General features: G+C 41.4%; 1 long non-coding RNA gene across 2 annotated transcripts in view; it reads right to left on the minus strand.

Moving 5' to 3' along the window:
- LOC107182643 overlaps positions 1 to 5,140 on the minus strand; it is a 12,049-nt gene extending 6,909 nt beyond the window's left edge. For both annotated transcript variants that reach the window (XR_001513370.1, XR_001513369.1), the window contains exon 1: positions 4,958 to 5,140. This is a non-coding gene — a long non-coding RNA (uncharacterized LOC107182643). The remainder of the gene's footprint in view (positions 1 to 4,957) is intronic.
- Positions 5,141 to 5,151: the final 11 nt, after the last annotated feature.

A 5,151-nucleotide genomic window follows, 5' to 3' on the forward strand; every position in this document is an offset into this window, starting at 1 on the left:
TGAAAGCCCCTGTTTTTCAGAGCTGAGAGCTTTTTGTTTAAATTCCCTTGGGGAATGGAATGCTCTCCATCTAAAATAATTATTTTACTGCACTCATCCATTCCTGAGATAAACGTTTTGACACGGGATGGCTTGCTAGAAAGCTGACCTATAGATGCTCTACCGCTTAAAATTGGCAACTCCGTGGGGCCGATGGCTAGTTGAATCCACTGGAATATTTATTGTGAGGTCATTTTTCGTGACATCTGTGCACGTTCACCTACATTTCTCTGTTGTCTGTCACGCAGAATAGTGGTTATGGATATATTACCAAAGTAGAGAATTACTCATTGAGGGCCTACTGTGTGCTAGGCATTGTGCCCGGCACTGAGGGTTGAGTTGAGAATGGAGAGTGCCTGCTCTTGGAGCATACATCCCGGAGGGAAGGGAGATGTCAAAAAACCCGACAACGAACATCATACTTAATAGTGAAAGACTGAATGCTTTCTCCTGAGACTGCCATCACGGCGAGGGTGTTCACTTTCACCGTGCCATTCAACATCATATCGGAAATCCTAAACAGGGCAATAGGGCAAGAAAAAGAAATATGATGTATCATACTGAAAGAAAGAAACTAAACTATTCCTATTAGCAGAGTGTCCATGATAAAAAACAAAGCGAACGTGTGAAAACAAAACTTAAGGAATGTACACAAAAACCTTATCACTAAAGTGACTTTATTAGGTTATAGGATACAAGGTCAATATACAAAAATCAACGGTATTTCTATATACTAATAAAGAGAAATTGGAAACTGAAAATTAAAAAAATTACAATAGTAACTCCCTCCCCAAAAATATTAGGTATAAATCTAGCAAAACATATATAGTATCTGTATGCTAAAAACTACAAAACACCAATTAAAGAAATAAAAAAGACCTACATAAATAGACATACCATTTTCATGGAGTAGAAGACTCAACATTGTAAAGACGCCATTTCTTCCTGAATTGATCTATAGACTTAATGCCATTCTAATAAAAATCCCAGTATGATTTCTTTTTTTGTAGATATACACAAGCTGGCTCTACATTTATATAAAAAGGCAATGGAACTAGAATATCTAAGACAATTGTGAAGATTAAACTAAAGCCAGCCCTAACCGGTTTGGCTCAGTGGATAGAGCGTCGGCCTGCGGACTGAAGGGTCCCAGGTTTGATTCCGGTCAAGGGCATGTACCTTGGTTGTGGGCACAACCCCAGTAGGGGGTGTGCAGGAGGCAGCTGATTGATGTTTCTCTCTCATCAATGTTTCTAACTCTCTATCCCTCTCCCTTCCTCTCTGTAAAAAATCAATAAAATATATTTTTTTAAAAAGGATTGGGCCAGAGGAATTACACCATCTGATTTTAAGACTTACTATAAAGCTACAATAATCAAGACAGTGTGGTATTGGCAAAGAAATGGACACACAGCTCAGTGGAACAGAATAAAGAAACTCATTCCAGTATGGCCAAATGATTTTTGGATAGGTGCAAAAATAATTCAATGGAAAAATGATAGTCGTTTCAATAAACAGTGTTGGGGATTGGACATCCATAGGCAATAAATAAATAAATAAAATAAAAATAAATGAACCTCAACCTAAATTTCACATTTTACATAAAAACTAACTTCAAATGGATCATAGATATTAGTGTAAAACATAAACTACAAAACTTTTAGAAGAAAATCTTAATGACCTAAGGTTAGGCAAAGAGTCCTTAGGCATGACGCCAAAAGCATGATGCAGAAAAGATAAAACTGATATATTAGACTTCATCAAAATTAAAAACTTTTGCTCTGTGAACATACTTTGTTGAGAGAATGAAAAGATACAAACTGCAGAAAGTATCTGCATGTATTCTGGATACAGTTGACAACATAACTGTATCCAGAATATATAAAGAACTCTTAAAACTCAACAGTAAGAAAACAACCAATCAATTAAAAAATGGCGAAAACACTTGACCAGACATTTCACCAGAGGACATACAGTTGGCAACTGAGCTTATGAAACATATTCACCATCATTACCCATTAGAAAAATGCAAATTAAAACCTTGAGAAATCATAAAGTGAAATAAGATACCACTACACACTTACTGGAATGACTAAAATAAAAAGTACAGTAATAAGTGCAGGTAAGTATGTGGAGCAACTGGAAACTCTTAGATGTTGCTGTTGGAGATGCAAAACGGTATATCAACTCTCAAATATGATTTGGCAGTTTTCTATAAATTTCCATATACTTTTAAAATAAAGTTGTTCTTTTGGAGTCTGCAACCGAGCGAGGTACGTGCCCTTAATGGGAATCAAACCCGGAACCCTTTGGTCTGCAGGCCGATGCTCTATGTACTGAGCCAAACTAGCTATGTTTTTTTTGTTTGTTTGTTTGTTTTTAAATTTCAGAGAGAGAAAGGAAGAGGGAGAAAGAGAAACATAGATCTGCTGCCTCCTGCACACCCTACTGGGAATTGAAATTGCAATCCAGCGGATGTGTACCCTGACTGAAATCAAACTGACAACCTCCTAGTGCATGGGTTGTCACTCAACCAACTAAGCTAACTGGCCAGGCAAATTTCAATATACATTTACCATATGACTCAGCAATTCTGCTCCTAGTTATTTACCCTAGAGCAGTGGTCGGCAAACTCGTTAGTCAACAGAGCCAAATATCAACAGTACGACGATTGAAATTTCTTTTGAGAGCCAAATTTTTTAAACTTAAACTATATAGGTAGGTACACTGTTATTCACTTAATTAGGGTACTCCTAAGGCTTAGGAAGAGCCACACTCAAGGGTCCAAAGAGCCGCATGTGGCTCGCGAGCCACAGTTTGCCGACCACGGCCCTAGAGAAACAAGAATTTATGTTCCCACAAAAATCTGTACACAAGTGTTTACTGCAACTTTATTCTATATGGCCCCAAACTGGAAATAATCCAATGTCCTCCATCAGGTGAATGGATAAAAAACTGGTGGCATACACATATAGTGAAATATTATTCTTCAATTACAAGGAATGAACTATTAATACATGCAACAACACGCAGAAATCTCAAAAGGCATTATATTGTGTGAAATCGTGCAGACTACATGATTCCATTTATCTGGCATTCTGGAAAAGACAAAATTATAGTATGGAAAACAGAGCAGTGGTTGATAGAGTAAGGGATGGGGGAGGATATGACTACAAGGGGTGACGGGACTGTTCTGTTTCTGGATCATGGTGGTGGTTATAATGAATCTATTCCCATGTTAAAATTCATAGAATTATATATCAAATAACGGTCAATGTTACTACATGTTAAGAAGTAAAGTTTGTAGGAATGTATACTCACAAACCGAATGAAATAACTACTTTGAAGGAATTAAACATTCCATGTGGACATAAGAGAGAAGGCTGATAACCTTGCTTTGATGGGGGAAGAGGAACAGCAAGAATGGTACCAAGAATGTTTGAGGAAGTGATGCTTGAGCTAGGTTCTAAAGAGTGATTTAAAATTGATTTGGGCCAAAGGAAGCTCCATTCAGTAGAAGAAATAGCATGTGTCAAAGCCCTGGGGCAGGAGGAAGGACTACTCATTTTCATCTGAAACTGAGAGCACAGGTGTGCCCCTCGCCAATGGGAGAGGTAGTGGTGGGAAGAGGCGGAGGCTAGAGCAGTAAAAGAATCAGATTTTGCTGGGCTAAGAGTTTGGTTTTTATTCTAAGAGGGATGAGGAGCCAAAGGTTTTAGGCCAGTGGTTCTCAACCTTCCTAATGCCGTGACCCTTTAATACAGTTCCTCATGTTGTGGTGACCCCCAATTTCATTGTTACAAAGTGAACATAATTAAAGCATAGTGATTAATCACAAAAACAATATGTAATTATATCTGTGTTTTCCGATGGTCTTAGGCGACCCCTGTGAAAGGGTGGTTTGACCCCCAAAGGGGTCGCGACCCACAGGTTGAGAACCGCTGTTTTAGGCAACTGTAACACAAAATCAGACCTAGGTTTTGAAAGAGATCACTTGCACTGCCATGTGGAGAAAGGTTTGAGGATGGGGATGAGGCCTAACCAAGTATGCAGGCAACGTGGAGTTGGAAAGAACCCCTAAAATAGAGTTTCTCAATCTTGGTACTACTGACATTTTGGACCAGAAAAATCTTTTTGTATGGGGGGCTGCCTCAACGCCTGCCTTATCCAGGGCTGGGGGTGGGGCCAGAAAATGATACAGATCAAAGTTGTCAGTTGACCATTTGATGACATTTATCCTGAAGAATCCTTTTGCAAAATACATACCCCAACCCAAAGTTTTGTGATGTCACAAGGCCCGGAGAATGGTTTAGTTTACATACAGTGGGTAGGCATATTAAAGATTTCAGCTAGATTTTTTACCGGCCAATTTTAGGACTATTATTATTCCCATTTTAGAGATGAGGACACTGAGGCTTTGGTCAGTGTCTTGAAAAGTCACAAAGACACTATCTCGCTCCAGAATGGCCCAACTTTAAAACCGGGGACCACAGATTCTCAAACCTTAGTGTTTGAGTCCCTGGTAGAAAGTTTACTAAAATGCCGATTCCTGGCCCCACCCCAAAGCGTCTGATTCACTGGGCCTGGGTCCAAGCTGAGGAATGTGCATTCCCCAAGCACCGGTTAAATCTCAACCAAGCACCTGACAGCTCTCGGCCCTCCCTCTCCTCTAACCCAGGGATTCTGGGGCTGTCCCAGGGTCTCAGGTAGCAGAGGTTGGGGGGAAAGGGCGGGGCCAAATCCGAAGAATTTGGGGGATTTTGCAAATGCCCTGGAGCCGGGGAAGAACTGTAACATCGCGGGGCTCTAGGAAGGCAGGTCCTGCGCTGCCACCAGGGCCAGGAGGGGGCTCCGGGGAGGGAGTGGGCTTGAGGGCGCTTGGTGAAAAGGCCCAGGGCCCAGTGCCCCACACGCTCACCTGCCTCGAGGTGCGCCCAGGGTCCAGACTGGTCACCGAATAGATCCGTCGTGTTTCCCTCATTCCAAGGACTTTCACTTTCCCCCTTTGACAAAACCTGGTACCCCCAAGCCAAAAAGACCTGGCTAGACCCTCCCCTCGCGGGGACCGGCTCCCAGCGCGCAGGGAGGGCCCGGAAGTCGGCCGGGCCGAGG

Source organism: Myotis davidii, unplaced genomic scaffold (assembly GCF_000327345.1).
Source record: "Myotis davidii unplaced genomic scaffold, ASM32734v1 scaffold17, whole genome shotgun sequence".
Lineage (NCBI taxonomy): Eukaryota > Metazoa > Chordata > Mammalia > Chiroptera > Vespertilionidae > Myotis > Myotis davidii.